The following is a 21,756-nucleotide window of genomic DNA, read 5'->3' as shown; positions in this document are numbered from 1 at the left end:
GCGCCGTGTCCCCGCCCCCCGCGCAGGCGCCTGAGGAGACGCGCCCGGGCCCGCCCCGCCGCTCGCGGCCGCTGCCGAGGGGCGGGGGGGCGGGCACCGCCGGTGGGAGCTGCGCGGTTTTACCGAGGGGAGCGGGCCCGGCGGCGGGGGTGGGTGCTGGAGGAGCGCGGTGTGGGGCGGGGAGGGCGTCTGGTGCCCGGGGAGGGCGGAGAGCTCGAGTGCTGCCCTTGCGGCAGCGCTGTCTAGTGAGAGACGCGGGCGCGGAGCCCAACTGTGGTGAAGGACGCTTGGCTGGCCGGTAACGCGGGCCGTGGCGCGCCCGTAGGAGTAGTGGCGACTGGAACGTTGGTGAGATGTCGAACTTGTAGCGCGTTAGAGGGGAGCAAAGGGTCCCGTGCGCAACCCGCCCCAAGAACAGCTATTTTAAATGAAGTAAAACGCTTCTCTGTCGCAGATGTCGAAGTGTCGCTCTTGGCAGTATAAGGCACAGGTTGGCCTGTTGCTGTAATTACATATCAGTCACCTGCGTCCCGCTGGCTTTCTGCTGACTCGACCCTGCGTAGCTCCAGTCCGCAAGGCCTGCTTGTCTGGAGACCTGAGAGTGATGTTCACCCCACGTTCTCATTTCCTCCTTTCTTCTGCCACTTGCTGCAGACAACTAAAGCTGTAAGCCTGCTGTTTTCTTCTCACATAAGCCCCGAGGTGATGATACCATGAAAAGGAGTGGTAAAAGTGCTTTTTAAATTATGTGAAAGGGGTTCGTTGCAGCAGGCCATGAGTTTTGCTGTAAAGTGAAGCCGGCGATTCCTCTGTACTGAAAGCCTACTATACTAAACAGAGCTATCTTCATCATCTGGTGAATGTCTGAAGTGGTGGCGTAAGAGGAAGAGGGTAGGGCCTGGGAAATCGGGCTTTACTGCTCCTGTCACCGCTGGGAGGGGCAGCTCCGCCAGGATTAACTGTGCCTATGTACAATCCAGAGATGCTGTGACAACAGCGGCCGGGCTTCCCGGGCACAGGCATAGGGAGTTGTCCTCGTTCTGCTGCTTCCAGTCACCTTTGGTGGGGCCCAAGTGGTTATCCTTCCAGGCCTTGCCATGTTGCTCCTTTTACAAACCTTCGCTATATTCACAAAAAGTTAATATATATGTTAACAGTTCCTTAGTGTGCACTTGCCTCCCTGTGCTGAGTAAACACTCGGCACAATTACTCATAGGTCAATCAAAACCAAGCAGTAATTGACTTAATTTCACATTTAAAAAAAAAAAAAAAAAAGGGAGAGGGGGGGATTTGTATCATACAATGAATACAGAAAGCTGCCCTGCCTTACTCATATGTGAGTATGAGTTCCACTCTGCTTTTTTTTCCTCCAGGTTTTATTGCCCATATACACTTGTAAGCATTTGGCCTCTAGCTTGAGTCAGCCTTGCACTGACTGCACTCTGTCCCAGGGAAAACCTCACCCTCGCAGGCTTAGATTCTGACCAGTCTTAAGATACAGTCAGCTGGGCAGTTGGCTCCCTTTGTTTCCAACATCAAGACCCTATGGGGTATAGTTAGCCTACACATCATTACAAGATACATGGCTATCTATATATGGAAGATGGAAGCCATCAATACCTCCCAGCATAACAGTCATAAACACGGAAAGGGTGTGAACAAGGAAGGGCAAAAACTGCAGCTATGAGATCATAGTTCCCCTTTAGAGCCATGATGACCTTTAGATGGCTGTTGCTTAACAAATGCAAGGACTGATACTTTGTATTCCTGAACCTTCCACCAGCACAGCACAGAAATTTCACTTTGTCTTAGAACAAGTTACCAGAACTTCCAATTACAGGTGATTTGCTTCTTTCCCACAAATTTCTTAATGAACAGTACTCCTCTGAAGGCTTTGTGCTGATTATTGCAATTACAAGCAGTAATGACTTGTCTCCTTGTTACCTCTGACTAGTTAAGTACTATTTCCCAATTTAGTGATGAAGGAGCCACAGAGTCAGTAGTTATCAGTGCAGGGGGCATAATGTGCATCTTCTGACTCAGAGTCTTGTGCTTTACACAACAGGCCATATATACTTCCTTCTTCAACAAATTTGTGATAGTGTCTAAGGGAACCACTTTAAAACAGTTTTCCCCTAAAATGTTTGAAGTAATGCAGCATAAACAAGTTACAGACATATTTAATCTTTACCAAGGTCATTGATACGTGTAATTTTGCTGTAGACAGATCATTAGATGTCCCCAGTTTTCCTCTTTTTACGAAACAACAATTATGTATATGTAGAGCACTGCAGTTTTGCAAAAGCATTGCTAAAAGTCAGATTTGCTTACAGTATACAAACTGGCTTTTCTGCATGCTTCATGGGTTTTGTCTGTGATTTTAGACAGAAGATCTTTCACTGAGCTCTGATGTTCTCTTTTATATTTGCTTTCTGTTCGTAAATTCTGTGTACATACATATTTCATTGAAGCAAGATTTTACTCTGCATTTGCTGTATTTTATTCTGTAGATTTTGATCATGCTGCTTCACCCATAGTGTAAGAGTTGTCCTGTAGTAATTCCACTATTTAGCAATCAGATGCTATACTAAGGAAATAAAACACCAGCAAGAAGAAGTGATAAGGCAGCTAGCTGTTCATTTAATTAAATCTGATGGTCCTCTTGCCTAAAGTTTCATTTAATCACTCAGATTCAACCTCATTTTGATACTCCTAACATAGTCTTTTGGTGACACAGGGTAAGGACCAAGTCTTTCATCACCATTACCTTTTGACCATGAGTTTCAGGAGTGACATCAGTTGCCAAAATGAGGGAATGCAGAAAACAAGTTGTATGTCGAAAGAAGCTCTCAGTGTATCTAAATAACCCTCCTAGTCCTACTGGCCATTTAGAAGAAAATGTAAAATTCTTATGATCTATGAATGAAATTTCTCCCTAACAGCCCATAAACCATTTACTTCAAATTTGACACTCCTTTACCTTTGTTTCAAAATTTAGAGGAAATATTAATCCTATTTTCCTCAATTTCATTTGTATTTATTAGGATTTTATATTTTTTGTAGGTGAGGAGGGACCTGAACCAGAAAGTACGTTGATAGCTAACTCTGCTGGGCAGGGGCTGTCCTTATCTTGGTGTTTCTGGGGCCACGTTCACCAGAATGCTCAGCATACCAGCAGACTCCTCTTGGCAGGGGCTATGCTCATCTTTGTGCTTGTAGAGCCACATTCACCAGCATGCTCAATGTACCATCCTCCCACCGTTCCAATGCTATAAGAAAAACACATCTTCAGTCCAAATTCCAGATGTGGTACAGGGCCGGATGAAGAAATGAGAGGCTGGAGAAGGGGCAAAACAGGTCTAAATCAATGCTGTTGGTACACTTAGGGTAGACACTTGTGTACAGTAGTAGAACAGTTACCTTTCAACCATAAGCTAAATAAGGATAGTGACCGGGCCTTTTTTTTGCTTGAGGAGAGGGTGCTGCAGAATGATCTAGAATAAGGGCATCACATGCATAGCTAGTGGCCGAGAAAAGAACCTTGTAGATTAAATAAATGGCAAGCAGGAGCAGAAGTGGGCATAAGAGTAGAGGTGAAAATATACAAACTTAAATGAGTTAAGAAAGAGAGAGAGGTTATGCAAAGCCTGGAAATTGTTGACCTAGGTAAATAATTTTACCTGCTGCATTGTAGATGGATGACAGCAGAGCAAACAGGGAATCCAACCACCAATATTTTCTGTAAAAATGTTACAAGAATATTAGCTATTAGGCCAATTAGAGTGTGGCCTAGAATTTCTCTCAAGTCTCAGCAGGCTTCAGAAATATGCTGTATTACTGATCACATAATGATAGTGCCTGTGCTTCTTACTGAAATACACTGCATAAGCAGGGAGAAACACCTCCTCGCTGTCCCACATTGTGGTTGGTAGTAGTGGGTCTTCATAATAAGCCCTAAAAGCATTTGCTAACATGTTTTCATATAGGCTATTAAAAATCTGTGGTAAAACTGTCTCCCACTCAAAAATATTTGTAAGATCTTTTAAATGTTATTATTTTTACTGCTTATACTATTCATATCACTGTGGTTCTAGAAGATTTACAAAGTGGAACAGTTTATAGAAATCAGCAGCAACTTTAAGTTCCGTAAGAAATACCTGAGAGGCTATTAAAATGCTTCCCAAAACCTGAAGGTGCAAGAGGTATAAATACAAATATGAAAAAAAGGGGGGTTTATAACACATTGAATAAAACTGCTGTCTTTTTAGCTATATTACCATAGTCCTGTATACCATGTATTAGGGTGCAGCCATATACTGCTGCCAGATATACACTCTCTACTTAAAAAGAGGCAATGTTTACACAGGTAATTACCCTGATGAAGAGCAAAGCACAAATGTGCGGTGCTATAGATATACTGATACAAGTCAGGTGACTAGTAGCCCCCAAAATGGCCACTCTACTCTGAATGAGAGTGTTTGTGAGGGTATAGATTTACACCCTCTTTCCCATCTATTGGTTATGGCACAACTATGCATAAGAAGAGGTGGATGTAATAGAGAATATCATTGTCATTTAATCGTGGGCAGGCTGCATAGCTGTTCTCTGAATCCAACCTTGTGTGTAAGTTTCTGGAAAATCCGAAGTCACGCATGAATATTTGACTTAGATTTTGGCGTGAAAACTCTGTAATCAACATGTTTTGGTGCAATGTTTGTGGTGTGCAGTTTGAAAAAAGTTCAGAGCCTTCTTCCAAAAGTTTGTTGAAAGAAGGAAAAGGTTTGGTTTAGCTTTGTTCAGTGTGAACCGTTGATGTTACTTGGTAAATCATTAATTCTACTTTACATATATAAATGAGGGAGTTTTAAATAATTTTTACCCTTAGGAATGGAAAACAAAGTACCTGTCATATTGCATTAAAAGCACATGAAAAATCAAGTGTCTGCTTTTTGTAATAATGGAGTAAATTTTGCCTTACACTGCACTTATTCTTGCTATGAATATTTTCTTCAACTGTCATAGGATTTCAGAAGCCCCAACAGTAGCTGGGTAGTGTTTAATGTTATCACAGCTTTAATTAAAAGTTAAAAGAAGAAAGGATTAATGACCTTGAAACCCAAGTGTTTTGCAAGATATCCTTCCCCTAACTATGCTGGATTTTTACTGCTTCTAATTTTAAAGTAATAAACAACTGAAACTCAAGTATGTTATTGTTTATTCATTCCAGAAGAGAGAAGTTTTGTATTTTACAAATTGCTCTTACAAGCTTGGTCATTAAGCTACCCCTTAAGATTTGAAAGTCAGAAAGTTTTCACGTAAATCCTGTATTACTAAATAATGCAAATATATAAAAAATGGAAAGTAACAAAATAGATGAAAGATAACTTGGTAACTTTGACTCTCTTAATTATTGCAATATGGGGTATACCTAAAGCAACGGCTTAATTTTTTCACTTTAAAACATTGCTTTCTTTATTTAAAGCATCGTATTTCACATTTTATAAAAAATTTTGTCCAAATATATCATCAAGTCAATCCAAATACCTTTTAAACCGAAGGATAGAGTAGACTTCAAAGAAGCATAAATTAATATTTGTCCTTTGTTGGTATTCTACAATACGCAATTAAATTTTATATTGGTTTTACCTGTATATTAAACGCAGGAAAAATACCCTTTCCTGTTTATTACATTACAATTACAAAGCTTGACTAGAAAACTCTGTGTATAATTTGAAGACTACTAGGTTTATTACAGTGAAGATATGAAAGAAATGAGATCTGGTTAATTGATGAAGATCACTTTATAAGTCATCATGGACTTAGCATTTATTTCAATAGTATTTGCTATTTGGAGTGTTTCTTATCCTAAAATACCTTATAAAATATTCAAGTAGAAATCATTTTACATCACTTGAAATAGGTCTGGATGGAAGTAGGGAATTAGGTAGCCAGCCATTATAGAGCATAATGCTTGCTAGGATAGAGACATCACTTCTTGCTACATTGAACAAGCAGAATGGTAAATAAGATCCCAACAGAAATACCTTCACTTGGCAAATTTCACTAAAAAACACTGCTGAAATTCAGCTCTTTCATTCAATGGACTCTTTTTATAGCAAGTGAGAGGTTTACACCATAAGCAATCCTCTCTATTGTCAGTGAACGGTTTTATTTTCAGCATTTCAGGTGGAGAACAGCCTGTAGTAAGTTACGGTTCAAATATCTAGAGCTCCTTTACTGCACAAAGCAGTCTTGTTTTTTGAGAAGACAGTAATCAGCTTTGTCCTTTTCTTGTGGGCTGCGTACACGTGCCCCAACAGAGACAAGCTTGTGGCTTGTGTGAGGCGGGAAGCATCTGTGCCTTGGCGGGGGGCACGCGTCTCTACTCGTGTGCCTGCAGCACTGGCTGCCAAAGTGCGCAGCTCAGCTCTCCGCTCCTTGCTCGGTTATTTGCTACCTAGTCGCTCATTCAGATAAGCAACAAGGCACAGTGCTCTGCCTACTCAGTGAAGTGACGTTGAGGGGGTTTGAACCAAGGTGAATCAAATGCCAGGCGTACACTGGAGCATGCTCATATGGGCTGATCCTTCGTATCCCCATCTATGCACACTGCCGTTGTCACTGTGTGGATGGAATATATTATGTAAAAGCGTCATACAGTCAAGGGAAAAAAAATTGCCACTACGTGCTGGACAGAGCAGAGTCATACTGCTGGAGCAGGATTAGGAGACAACAGCAGGGGCCAAGGTCTAATTTTAGGTCCAGGGGGGATGACAAACATGTAAGGAGGAAAGCAAGGGCCTGATTTAAAAGCTGTAAATTCAAGGTTTCTCCTTATAATGTGGAAATTGAATGAATCACTCCCCAGGAGCGCAGTCCAGGAAGAACAGCTGTGGTCCTTCTCTGGGAACAACACACCCTAATGCACAACAGTCTGAGACCTTACCGAAAAATGGAACTATCAAACAAAAGATAGAAGACCCTGAGATAAGGGTTGTTCTGTGGTCCATGCAGGGAGGGATTTATGACTTTTCCCTGTTCAAAACATCTCCTTAACACACATACTGACAGGCTTACAAAGAGCCACCTCTAATAACAATGTAGGGGATTCACCTCTGAAAGCAGTGAAGATCCTCATGTTCTGCTGTTAAACTTGTCCATAAGATAAGGTTTTTATCTTACACATTCCAAACATCATGAATCAGAACAAAGTTTCTCTGTTACATAATGTAACAAACATCAGTACAGGCAGCTCTTTTGCAAAGTTTGGTCCAACCACAAAAATCTGGGAATAAAGAAATGGTGAGAGCATTTGCCGACAATGCTGCTAGAGGATTCCTCCTAGAAATGCTTACTCTGCAATGTTCAAAGGAGAAATGATAGACAAACTTGCACTGGCGCAGTCTGCAAAAAGTAAGATGCAAAAAATGTAGTTTAATCTTCTATTTCATCATTCTCCTGGCTGTATATGAACGTACGTGGTGCAAGCAGGCAAGAAACCCCAGGATTACCAGCATGCTTTTGCACAAAGAAGGGAAGAGGATGATTTGATCAAGGGCATTTTTACAAAACGTGCCTTTTTCTAATTTATTTTTTTTTTTTTTAATCAAAGGAGAGAACTGTGGCTCAAGTTTTCCTTCTAATTGTGGTAGGACATCCACAGGACATCACAGAGTCTGACTCAGACATTAAAGGGGAGAGTCTGAGAGACACTGGATGAGCCAGTTTGTGTTATGAGGCTGCACTTTAGTCGGCACCTTTGCGAAAGCTATATAAATTAGGGCAGATTTCAGAGCACTATTTGTCATAAATGATTCATCCTGGCATGAAGTATCTGGACATGGCTTGACTAATGCCAGTACTTAAAATGTTACTGTAAGCAATTTAGTGTGCAAATTATGTTCTTCAGGATCAAGAATTTATCCCTAATACTTCATGAATTCTCAGGTTCCTCTGTCTGGTGTTCCCTCTGAAGGTCCACAAAATTCTTAACTGTCAAATACACAGACTGAAATTTTTGTAATGAGTCACTTTTAGGGGGAAAATAACCATTTTCTTAATGGGTGTTTTCTTCTGTGGAATCAGACATTCAGCTGATTTGTATATGCAATGTTTTTTCCATTCACACTGACTGGTATAAAATGTAACGTTGCGTTCCTTTTGAAGTAGTGTGCCCAGCAACTTAACACTGTGTCCTCCCCTTTCAGATACTGAGATGCTGACATACACAAATAAGATATTTCAAGGAGCACGAGATAGTATATTCCTGCTTTGAATATTATGCTTAAATGAATGCTTAGCTGCTATCCATTCTCCTTCCAGGCATTGACAGGCTTATCAGTGGTCACTTTTGCAGTCAGCTGGCACTGCCTACAAACTGCTTAGCTAGGAGTTTGACAACGACTAGGCGTAACTGACATTAAATTGTCCTTGGAATCACTTTAGGACAGCAAGTGAATTTCACCAAGTAAAAGCAAAGACTAACCGCTTCTTTAGTGGTACAATCCTTCATCCTTCTGTAACTCTGGTAACACCAGATGTGCATGTGTCTGTCTGCTCTCAGGCTTGTGGGTTTCCCTTTCTGTTCCTCTACCTCTGTGTTTGCTTCCAGCATCTGCTTCCTCCAGTTTTCACAGGGCTCAAAGAATGTGCTTCGGATTCGTTAGCTAGATGTGAGTCATCACAGCAGGTCAATTCATTTTCCCATGGCATGTTTTGTTCCACCTCATGACTGTCATTTTTTCCAATTTGATCTTACCAGTATTACCTGCTTGGCGTGGCAGTTTATCAGTGACTAATGAGGTACCTAGTTTCAGGGATGAAGCAGCTAAAGAATTTTTTCTTTACTATGTAGATGATTCAGTATGACTTTTCATTTAATGTACCTAGTGTTTATATGCTAATTATTTAAATGTTCTGTTTTACTGGCCAGAAATGTATGCAGTGATTCAACGGTAACCATCTCCAGTTGTATAAAACTCAGGTAAGGTCTAAATACGTGCACATCAAAACACATGCCCAAAAAACACTCAGTGAGAGATGGGAAATTTTACTTGTGATGTATTATTTGTTAAGAGCAAAGATAAAAATTAAAGAGGAAAACTTAAGATCTCACTAGAAATTTTTTTCAGAAGTGCTATAGTTGTACCCGGTCATTTGCACTCTTGGGCTGTGACAGCATGCTGACACCGTATCTCATCGCTGACAAACAAAACGTTTGCTCCAACTCATTTCCCCTCCTGTTTTCTCATATGCTGACATGGAATAATAAACCGTGTTTGAGAATGGCATATTAGCCATATTATATGGAGGGAAACAGAATTAAGAATTGTGACTCTTCGGGAAATGGGAAAGGGAATGCTCTGAAGAACGGAGGACTGTGAGCAATTATTGCGAGCTGAGGTGATGATTCAGAATACTTGTGAAAAAGCGTCACGCTCAGGGGGTTCTGATTACGTTGAGTGCAAAATTTTTAGGGCTTTTACATGTCCAATGAGAAACATAGGGAGTCTGGTTTTATTTGCCATAAATAGTAAATAACTATAGATGCATGCAAGTGTCTTTGCAAAGATTTAGGAACACTTTGTAAACGTTAAGTAAGTTAGACAATAATTGAAGCAATTATATATTAATAGACCTGCCCTAAATATAGCAGAGAAGTTATTTGCCAGAAGAACTCTCATGCCAGGCCCCGGAGAAGAACCAGGGATTTCTGATTTAGTAGAATTCATTAACGTGTAGTGGCCAGTAGTTTGCCCCTGTCTCTCCCCTTCTACTTCTCTTCACATTCCTAAGAACACCTGTACCAGAAGAGGTCTTCCCAAAAAATGAAGACATTACTAGACTGGTAGTTTTTGCTAAAGATCTTCCCATGTGTGAGCCAATATGGATGCAGTCTGAGGTGTGGCTGAGATGTTCTTTAGTACTTGTCATGCACAGTGCTGAAAAGACGTACGGGAAACAGCAATTATGGTACAAGTCAGGGCAACTCTTAGGGTAGCTGGAATTTTTCCAGGGACCAAACTGGCCTGTGGCAACTTCAGAACGGAGGTAAATGCAGATTTCGTGCATGTGCTTTCTGCTCCATATTACACCTGAAAGAACTAAGCTGTCCGACATTGTCTCGATTTCCTAGTCTTGTCAGTATTACTGTGCTGCAGACGAAGAATGTAACTGCGTGAATTACTGTACAAGCAAATAAAAAAATGCTGTCTGAAGCAACATACAATTGTAAAGAGCTAACAGATGGAGACAGATGGAAATGTACAATGTTACTTATCTAATGCACGGTTCTGAGATTCCTGGTGTAGCCCCAGCAGAGCTACTTCTCAGAGCAGAAGTCTCTAGAAGCACTGCCCCAAGTCAATTAGCTCTTTATTACAGCACAGAGGTAGCTGTCATGCCATACTGCACAACCCACAACACTGTTACCATCAAGGAACAATATGCACTTTTCCCCTTCTATCTTATAGAACAGAATGAAAAAACTTAAAAACAATCACCATGTAAATCGCATTTCCACCCTTACCCTCAGCACTGCCTAAATAAATAGGGGATACTGATAGAAGAGGTAGGGGGCTCATTTTTTTTAGCCACAAGATAAAGCTAAAAGTAATAATATTCATGCCATGCTTTTGACTTATTTCCTGAGAGTAGTGTTATCTCTTTAATCTGCTACCAGCTGCAAACACCATGCTGACAAAATTCATCTCTCAGTGTCAAAGATTACACTGTACAAAGCTGTTATGTATTAATTTAATATTGGATTTTCTCCTCGCTGCCGGATCAGCTTTCTACTTTATGACTACTGACACATGAAATAAAACACAGTGACCAGAATACATTCGAAATTAAGTCACATTATATTGTATAATGGACTTTTATCAGAGTGGGAGAAAAACAGGGCTTGTAAAACCAATGGCTAGTTAGTGGTTATGGAAAGAAAGTCAATTAGCAATTGATCTGTAATGGTGGTACATTAAACAGGAATAAGTAATGGTAGGTAAACTTAATTAGAGCTGGAAATATTTAAAATATCAGTAAGAGTTTCATACTGAAACCATATGCTGAGTTATGGCTTGATTACTCTCAGAAGGCCCATTGCTGTACAACCCTCCAGGCAAAACACCTGCTGAGATCTATATGCTTATAAAGAGAGATTACAGGCACATTTTAAAGCTGATAAAGACTGTCTGGATTCAAGCAATGATTACATAGCCATTGCCCAGTTCTGTGAGATACAGTTTCCATTACCTTTTGGTGGGGTGTGCCTCTGTGGGAAAACATTGTTTGGATTAAATATTTGTTTACATGGACTACTGGTCACAATTATGGCTCAGGAAAACTTTTTGTGATAATTGTGTTCATGGATTTTCATGTAATGATCAAGTCTTGGTATGGAAGGTACAGAGTATACTTAAAGCAGTGTTTTGGGGTGCAGGTTCTGTGATCTCAGCTGCATCGCCGTATTAGACTGTGCACTGCCTGAGTCAAGTCCTGCCCACTGTCAAGTTATTTATGTGCGCTCAGAGGCACTGAGAGAGTAACCTAGTTAGGCTAGCAGAGGATCCTGCTCACGTGTCCACCGGCATGTGCAGTGGGGAGGTCTGGGCTGATCCACTGCTACTAGGACAACCGCAGGGACACACCGCAGCCTGCACCTCCACCACTCACCTTCACCTGTGATGTGCTTCTTCAGATATTCTGCCACACAGGTGGGATATCCAGCTGTCTTGTTTGCTAGGCGGACTTTGCCATCACACCGACAAAGCACAAGAGAGGACATCACCCCACACCCCAGCTCCAGAAGGCTGGGCACTTGGTGACTGTTGGAGCCAGTCTGCCTTGCATGGACAATGACAAGCAAAAAGCAATTCCTCATTCTAACGGAGCGTGACTCCAAACTGAAAACGTCCAGTCACTGCTCCCACAGAAGGAGGTGCCAGAAAGGAATTCTGTTGCTGGCCCTTGCCTTCCCTTTGCAGCCTTAGAATTGCGGCAACACTTGGGGTACCTGCTTTCTGAGCCAAAAAAATGGTCCCCTCACTTTGTCACTGAAACAGAGCATGACTCCAACATTGAAAACATCCAGCCACTGCTCTCCCACAGAAGGTGTCAGGAAGGAATTCTATTGCTGGCCCTCACCGTCCCTTTGCTGGTAGCGGACAAGCACAGCCACCGCAGCTGTACCTATGTTTTCACGTTTGCTTTCACCTGCAGCTGCAACCTTCCTCCAGCAACACCAGCTGGACACCAGACCCTGGGACCCCAAGCACTGCCTAGCAGGACTCCTTGGAGCTGGCTGTGACAGACTCTGGCTACAACTTACGCTAGTAAGAACAGCAGAAGTATTTTGTATTGAATAACACTGCTTGAATAAAATTCCAGGCCTGGCCAGGAATATGGTTTCATGACATACAAATACCATGCTTCCTGAAATGGTGCCTTGGAGGCAGCTTTTGGTTTGCACAAACCTGCATCTTTAAACCACATAAGGTTGCACAAATATGTACTCAAAAATGCTTTCAAAGCAAAAAGGTCTGATTTCTTTTTCTGACAAACTATAGTGAATCCCTATGTATGGACATCCCAGTAATAGCCTGGAAGCACCCTGCAGTCTGCAATGTGAACATGGATAGAGTAACCTCACATGCAGCACAGACATAGCCAGCATATCTGCTTCATTCTCTAGGCTCAAGTTAGCATTTCTTGAAGCAGCATCGAGATATCGATTACATTGCATCAAAGAAGGAAAATGTTGCTGATCTAATCTGTCCCAGTAAACCTAGAGAGCACAGTCTTCGTGCAACTTCCCGGATCCCAGGGAAAAGATAGTAGTGCTGCAAAATGCTGGGAATGTTGCAACCGCTCTAAAAGTCTTCTCGGTTAGCAAAATCTGATTGACTGACGTGTTTGCTTGAAGAAATAAAATGGATGATGAGGAAGCACTTTCCCATCATCATACGTATTTCAGAAAAATGAGATGGAGAGAATAATACATTCTCATTCTCTGTTGAAGTATGTCCCAATTTATTTTTTTTCCAAAAATACATATAACTGGATGCTAGTTTTAAAAATGTCATCATGTCCCAGGATTGCTTTCATAAATTTGAGGAATTGTAGCCATTGCCAAGACGTGCTTCATTCCTATTTTTGGGCATATTTTGGAAGTTCATACTTAAGCAACACTCACTGCACTCCAGGGAAGTTGTGCTTAGGTAAGGGCTCACACTAAGCTTCATCATAACAGGATTTTCTGGATTTCTGAATCTCAGCCCAAGTCTACAGCTGAAGTTTTGAAACAAGTCCTTAGACTTGTAATGGTCCACAGCAAAACCACAGATATAAATAAAAGTGAACTGTGGGTGGAAAATCAAACTCTATGTTGAAATTTTAAATGTTGTCATTCAGGTCCATCTCAAATTTAAATCTGTAGTTCAGATGGACTGGTTCTACTGCTCTTGCTCCTCCTTTACCAAGTAGCTTAGTGAGAAGTGGGATACAAGTTCTCTCACATTCAGTACCAGACATTTAAAGCATTCAAGACAAAAGAACACTGCCGTTCTCATACGTATAAAGAAACATGTATTTTTACCTTTCAGAGAATGAGAGAAGGTAAGAAACGGAGGTAAGAAACTAGTTTATTTTAATTGCAACCAACAAATCAGAGACCACAAATACACCATTAAATCCACAGTACAAGGACCCTGGATGCAGTCCCCCAGCAGAGGTCTGCCTGCCTGTGCTGGAGGCCCGCACTGACGTGGCGTGGCTGTGTAACCCTGGATCAGATGTCTGCCAAAAGCTGGAGGGTGAGGAAGAGCTGTGCGAAGCCCTGCTGGAGCCTCCCGGCTTCACGGGGGAGCTGCATTCAAGCTCCAGCTCTTGCCCTGGGCCCCTGCCTGTTTGCGGCTGTGCCCGCGCCCAAGTGATGTACCTCCTGAGTCAGGCACCTGGCTTGGCCTGGGACCTGCCCTGTGGCCGCAGCCCTGTCTGGCAGACGCCGGGCACTGCCAGGGGACCGCTCTGCTCACCCTGCTGTGGCGTGGGGCACAGTGGGACCCCTGCCCTGGCCTGTCTTGTTGCCAGCCTCGGCTGTGGTTTGCCCACGCTGTGGAGCATCCCGCTCCTCGCCGCAGGGATCCCTGTGCAAGTCACAGGATCCGATGTGAACCTAGAAGAACATCTGCTGGATATCAGGATCCTTGAATAAAAGTTACATTGCTGAGACCCAAGAATGATGTTTTATTAAACAAAACAAGCTACTCGTCACTAAACTGATATTATTTTAGCTGCGGTTGCACAGTCTTTTCCTTCCAAAAGGGTCAGGTTATAGACTGGCATTTAAACTAGTTTAAAATCAGCCAACACGTGTAACATAAGCAGGTATCTAAACTGAACGAACGAGAAGTCTGGTTATAGATGACGTTTAGCTAGTCACTCACTTCCATACCTTCTCGATTTCCTAGGCATGCCTGGTGTGACATCCATTAGCGTGAATGTAGGGGGAGGTTTAGACATGCAGGTACCATGCTGGGGGCAGGGCTTTGTGGCTGTCCTTGCTTTGAGCACTGACATGCTTCCTCACACACCAGGTGTATGTTCTGGAAAATCCACAGCACAGGATACATTTGCATGCAGAAATACCCGTACACAGAAATTTTTATTTCAATAGGAATTTACTTCTAAATAGGCTGGTCCTTGTCTTTAAATGCTGGCAACAAATACAAGAATGCCTCTGCTGTGAGTCATACACATTAAAAAAAAAAAAAAGGGGAATTCATGACAGGCATCACAGACGCTATGGCTACCCAGTTAAAAGCAGATTAAAGAGAGTCCACTTCTGCTGCCACAAATTTGCATGATACTACTTGGGATTGTAGGAAAAAAGTTATATTGCTGCCTATACTAGGACATATGTTTCTTGATTTGTCTATAGTGAAAGAGCCCCCTAGACCTGCACTGTGGGTAAGTGAGCTGTCTCAGTGGGAAGATGGAGACTCCAAACGGGGAACAAAACCCCTATTCATAATTTCACTCGAAGAAATTTTGTCTGTTCAAAGTGCCTGTGTACCAAATCTGTACATTCAGCTCTGTAACCATTTCCATTCTAGAATATAGAAATGGTGTAATACCTTTATTTTTTTTTAATTATTATTAAAATACTGCTAAATTGGCATCTAAATGTTGTTTTATGAAAGTCCTAACTGCAACTTTATGGATTAGGGTAAACAAATATCAAATTCCTTATATAGATGTGTCAAAAGGCAAACATCAAATAAATTAATAACTACAGAATTTGTTGGGAAGTAATCTGAAGTTCTACATGGGTTCAGTGAATATCACAGAGCAGTTAGAAGTTGTTCTGGATAATTCTTTGAAACATTTTTTGGTTTTTTAAATTAAATTTGTTCATAGATGTTTATATAACAATTTATAATTTAAGTTTAATTATATTACATTTTAATTACAATAAACTTTCACTCATTTTTATTACTTCAATTAATTATTACTTCCACATGCTTTCTTTCAAAGATTCCATCAGTACACATCACATCAGTACCTCAACCTCTTCCTGCAAAGGAAAAAAAGCAAAATAGCAAGCCAAGTCCCTGGTACTGGTCAAAGTCACAGGATCTGAACCCAACCTTAGTTTTCGAAAATTGCCTGAATTTGAGTTGCTTGGATTCATGTGGTTTTGTTACTCGCTTCCCAGTTAGCTAACTATATATGACTAAATGTTTATTTTCCTGACAGAGCAAGCTATCTGTTGACCATTAAAACACTATCAATTCAAATACATTTAATTTAAACAGTCTGCCTCAGAACCCACTAGATACACATACACAAACCCAAACTTACTGTCTTCCCCCACCATCTACCTTACTTCTCCCACTATTTTACTTGACTTACAGCGCTGTTGTTTTCACAGCTGTATTTATGGCTATTATCTCATTTCAGTTTTCATTCTAAAAGGATATAATTCAATCTAGCATGGAAGATCTGCACAGGCCATCACTTTAACCGCAGGAAAATGGGGAGAATTGGTACACCCTCTGTATTCTTAGAAGCAGCCTTCACACTCCCTTGTATTGGCTGGTGCAGAGGTACCAAAAAGCGTGACTCAGCCTCCCTCACAGGAGACACAAAGAGCTATTGCAGTGACTCCACCACGTTGCACAAGAGGTTTGCAGGATTTGTGGCCGCTGCTTTAGTCTCTGATGCTGCAGATGCACATCTTTTCCCAGGTGACAATCAGGAGGTCAAGTCTTGGGGTGGGGGGGGGGGGGGGGCGGAGAATGTCTGAAGCTCTTTTTCCAGACCCTTGGTACTTCTCCTGCATGGAGTGGGCAACAGTTCTGAACTGCAAGGCAATTTTTTAAAAGCACATCCCTGTTCAGCACAGACCTGTAATAGTGGGTATTTGGTCAAAGCTGCTGATGGCTGCAGTAAGTACAGTCTGCTTTAAACTGCACGTTCAGCAGCACCAACCCAGGTACAAGAGATTCTAAACTATTCTAGACGAGGACAATCATTTATTCTTTTCGGGGTAAAAAATAAAACCATCCACGACTTGGGGCTCTTTTTTTCCTAGAACAAAGAACACTTACATTTTTTTCATATGCATACTCATTTACAGAAATTCCCCCCAAATAACAACCAGTATTTGAGTCTATACCAAACCAGCAGGTTTCTGTGTGAGAAGGGGTGGGCAGCCAAGCAAAAAATATGATCTGCAACAACTGCTAGCTCGGCTTCTTTCTTTTGCTGCACAAGCGTTATCAGGAATAGATAGGGTAGGTAAAGTTTCAACTACGTGCCTCTGGGCTGGAGTACGTGCGCAGACCTTCCGGGAGAGTTTTCCACGAGAGGGAGCTCTCAAGCAGCCGGACAAGTTTGGTTGGTTGTTTAGGGTTTTTTTTCCAAATTGCAAAGGAAAGGCATGTCAAAATTAGGCAACAGCCAACAACTTCAGTCAGCTTAAACCCCAATTGTATATGCATAAAATTATTTAGGAAAAAAAAGCATTTTAAACGATATGCCTGTAATTCTCCGTATGCATTAAGCTGTATATGTATGTAAAGATAACTTTCTCTCTTTTTAGGGAGGAAGCCTGCAGCTCCTTCTTCCCTGAGAAAACCTTTCTGGATCTATACTGGTAATGTAGGAGTTACTCAAGTAATAAACGACTGCTGAATCTAGGCCTATGTATAGCAGGGTTTATATTAACAGGGGAAAAAAAAAACCCAAACAAAAAAAAAAGCAAGCCAAACCACAGACCAACAGATCAGCTCATACATGTTTCATGCTTTTCCCCTTCCCTCCTAACTGGTGTGCAGTGAGAAGTGGGTTGCTGTGGGTAAATGTGGGCAGAGTCTGCCACTTCCCCGGTGTTACTAGGATGTGTATCAACACACTGCCTGGTGAGGAAAGTTGTTCCTGTGTAACGAGAAGGATACCATTCCGCATGGTTTTTCCACATACTTCAGTGCATTCACTGTCATGCAAGTGTCACCCAGATAATGAAAATGCCATTACTTGTTTTGCAAGAACAGAGATTTTGCCAGCCCAAAGCCAAAATACACTCAGCTACACGTCCCTTGATACTGCTGTGCAGTACACTGTGTGCTCGCTAGTTTCTACTTTTCAGGTCAGATGAATCAAGTATTTTGGATCTTTTTCTAGTTCTTTCCTACTGCTGTTACAAACAGCCTGACAATGCAAAGGTAACTGAATCTATATTGGAATAGTTCTCACAGGTATTTTAACTAAAAAGTTTAATTCACTTCTTAACAATTTAGAAAATCTTGTGTTGATGGACTACTATGTCAAGCTATTTCATCCCAGAATTTTTCCAACATGACACAAAATTATTATGCAGCAACATTATACAAAGGGTTTACACAGAACACTGGCATATCATATTCCACTGCATAAATTTAAAGATGGAACAGTACAATTGATCATGGTCTAGCAAACTAACCTCCTGCACAAAACAGATGCAATCACTTGCTTGACAAACCACTGTTAAAATACTTCTGCCACTACAAACACCTCTGCTACTGTTCAAAAATGACATAAAGGATACTAAGTCATATAGCAGTGCTTTGAGTAATTACAGAAGACATGATGGACTAACATGATAAAAGAGAAGAGGCCACTTTCATGTTAATTCTGACACTACTTTCCTGATCTGTTATTACTACTTTTCATTACTCGCAGGTTTTCACGTGTTCTTTCTTCTCTGTATCAGACGTATCAAGAAAAGTAACAAATTAATCCTAAAATATTTATCATGACAAATTATTTAATTGCCGTATCTACATGTTAAAACATATTTGACAATAAAGAACAAATTAATGCCTTGGAGTAATCCAATAATCAGGCATCGGTCTGATCCCTCCTCACTCCCCATTTCTGTAATCAAATTGATTTAGTATGTACAAGAAAAATATCGGACTATTAGTTTCAGCTTCTGTTTTATAAGTAAGCATATGAAATCAATCTGTACTAAAAATGCAATTTCAAGAACATCCATGGCACAAGCCAATAGGTAGCAGAGTTCACCAAGTAAATTTTTAATATAGTTACATCTAATTTAATCTTTAAGGCCTTGTGAGGAAAATGGGCAATACTTCAGCTAGCTTGGTACATGTATTGCAACATCATCAGAAGAACTTTCTTTCATGAATTAACTGATTTATATTCAGAAGATATTTATTACTTCATTATTCTGATATCAATCTGAGTGGGAGGAATTAAAATGATTCTTAAGTTACCAACAGTGATAAATTCAGTTTGAAAAGTTACACATCACCCTTTTACTATTAATGTAAGAAAAGATGTAAAATAAATACTTATACAACATGGATAACAAAAAAAAATTGCCACATTTCTGCTTAAAATAGCACAATACGACAGTACTTTACATCCTGACAGTATTAAGAAAAACCTCGATGTACCGATCTCCATCCTATAAACAAATAAAAGCCTATGGTTATTCAAGAATACATTAAAAGGAGGTGGTATATGACTGAAGGACACCACATCCAAGGCACAATCTGGACATCTGCTTCAAGGCATCCAGAGTGGAACATGATGCAGAAGTGCCGTCCCGGCTGCTGAGGAATCCGACAGGAATGTAAGGACAACTTTCTCATAGATTTCTTCAGTGTCAACTTAGGCTACATCAAGTGTAATTTATGGGAAATTTCTGAATGACTCATGTTTAAATTTACTGGTTTTATTATTATGGTCTGTGCTTGCTATTTGTGATAGAGACCTTTAAACCAAAGGGTTTTAAAGGGATTTTTATGGGTCTTTCAGTGATGGGATTACATCTTCTGTGTAGGAAGGATTTTTCAGAAGGGGAAGTCCAGTCTGTGGATGCAGCTTTACTGCTGGAATGACAGACAGGCCCGCTACAGAAGATCGATAAATGGTTGCATGATATCTTAGCCTGTTAAAGCTACTGCTAGGAAAGGAAAGAGGGTTGAAACAGGGCCTGAAACACAGTAGGCACTTTCTTATCAGCCAGAGGAATGAAGAGCATGGCATTCTCCCTCCCCAGACTGTTTCTCTGCACAATTCTCGCCTTTTTCAAAACAGGACGTTACATGCGGTAATTGTGCAGCACACTTGTATGGGATGGGGGCGTAGAAACAGGTTTGGTGTGCAATTCAGGTTGGAAATGTGCTTCACTGGATTAGTGTCGTTTACCTCAGCTCCTGCTGTAATTGCTCTTGTTACTAGCAAGTCATATTGAGAAGACTGAAGGAAATTTTGATTCCGCATTCAATTATGGGGCTTAATTGTTCTACAAAACATTATGCACTGTACAAATACACAAGAGTAGTGGATTTAGGCTCACATGCTTGCATATCAAAAAGAAGATTGCATTCCAACGGAAGCAATCTCCTTAACTGAGAATAAGAGGCTTTAAAAGATCTTTGGCTTGAATGAAAATGCCTTCTTTTTGGAGCCTAGCCCACATCCCTAGGTATAAAGTCCACTAGGACTTTGTGAGAACATCTAACAACAAAACCGTGCCCTTTGTCCAAGCTAAGAGACTGCTCTAGATTCATTGTTAAAGTGCTAGTCCTGCCTCGCTAAACCCCCCCCAGAAATTAGTATCCAGAACTCTATTTACCAAATCAAAATTCCATTTGTTTGCAGAGGAAAAGAAATCAACCAACATCTATTGATCACACACACACACACACACACAAAAAGATAATTCTTTTCAATGCCAATATTTCAAAGGAAATTGTCTTGATCTTACCAGAATTCCTATTTTCTAGTGTTATATCAATGTCCAGGCAGTATAAAGGCACTAGTTATGGCAGGTAGTAACAGGATGAAATACAGGAGTCTGATTTTCTCCAATTATTTCCTCCTGCATTTTCTAAGAAAACACTTACTACATGAAATGGGGGGTGGGGGGGGTGGGGGGGAGGGAAAGCCACATATCCCAGCATGGCTTTTTGCCCTTTAGCATAGCTTTGTGATGTCGTCTTTGGGTTGACAAAATAGTTTCAACATTTCAAGTGTGTATCTTATTATACTTTACCCTTCTCCTACCTTAAATACTATTCACAGCAATTAGATTACCTAACCAGTATATTTGCTTTCAATCAAAAGAAATTTAGAAAAGCTATTGCTGTGAGCTTTAGCTCCTCTTTTTTCTTAGGATTTTGTCTGAAGAGATTAGCATTAACTTAGACTACAATGAAAGGCGAATATTAAATTACTTGGGTTTTTTTCAGAAATTTTGGTGGACTGAAACTGTTTAGTTTTTGATACTCCAAGAGTCCAGTACCATCTTCTCAGTACTTTTCTATTTAGCAAATCTTATCAGATAAACAGTTAATTTTAAAACTTCCACAGCAAGAAATTTACTTTTTAAACTTTAAACACCAGTGAATAAGACTCTAGTGCACTGCAAAAATATAACAGTGCAGTTTTATTTTTCTGATATTTATTTTTCCATTTCAGCAGTTTCTTGAGTTCCATTTGCAATAAAAGCAATTAGTAATTCCATACCAAGTTTTCACAACCTATCTTCATAAATGGCACTGCACGCACAGGACAAGAACTATCCGAAATTATGGTTCCTTATATATGCACAGGGGAATCCATTGTGAAAACACGAGCAGTTCGTAATCTTTTTGTAAAATAGTAATAAGCTCAAAGTACAATACATAACATTTCTGTTTTAAAGGCATCTATAATTTTTTTAACCATCTTCATTATTGTAATGCCTAGGAAGCAATCAAGCACGGGATCCTGAATTTGCCACATCACACCAAAATCAACAAAAGGCTGCTTGTGGTCTTGCCTTCTGCTGTGCCTGTGGACAGAGATCTCTTTTTTTTTGCCAGATCGATTCCCTGAACTAGCCCTCTGCAAGGTCACACAAATGTCAGTGCATAGGGCAGAAAGGAAGTCCAGAATTCCTGAAAGTAGAATCTGTGAGAAGCAGGAAAGTAGGACCACTGTAGCACCAATTTAGTTTGGTTTACACTGCTGTGAAACTACAAGTTGCAGGCGTGGCTCCTCACTCAGTTTATACCTGTCTAAATACTGCAACCAAAGGCAGTACCTCACTGTCCTGCGGACTCACCCTTGCCCAGTGTTAGGGCTTATGAGGCTAGACAGACAGACTGTGCTGTCTTGAAACTAAGCCGAGCTTTCACGACACAATGGCTATCATTGAAAGAGGTCTCCATCCCTCTAGCTTCTGGCTGTCCATTCTTA

The 21,756-nt window shown here is 40.9% G+C and overlaps 1 long non-coding RNA gene across 1 annotated transcript; it reads left to right on the top strand.

The window, feature by feature from the left end:
* Positions 1 to 12: 12 nt before the first annotated feature.
* LOC129784498 (uncharacterized) lies at positions 13 to 15,407 on the top strand. Its single transcript, XR_008747299.1, has 3 exons — positions 13 to 149; positions 8,933 to 8,983; positions 13,697 to 15,407. It is a non-coding gene; the product is annotated as an uncharacterized LOC129784498 (long non-coding RNA).
* Positions 15,408 to 21,756: the final 6,349 nt, after the last annotated feature.

Source organism: Falco peregrinus, chromosome 5, assembly GCF_023634155.1.
Source record: "Falco peregrinus isolate bFalPer1 chromosome 5, bFalPer1.pri, whole genome shotgun sequence".
NCBI classification, from domain to species: domain Eukaryota; kingdom Metazoa; phylum Chordata; class Aves; order Falconiformes; family Falconidae; genus Falco; species Falco peregrinus.
The sequence above is the reverse complement of the archived record's forward strand: the minus strand, read 5'-3'. Positions and strand labels throughout refer to the sequence as shown.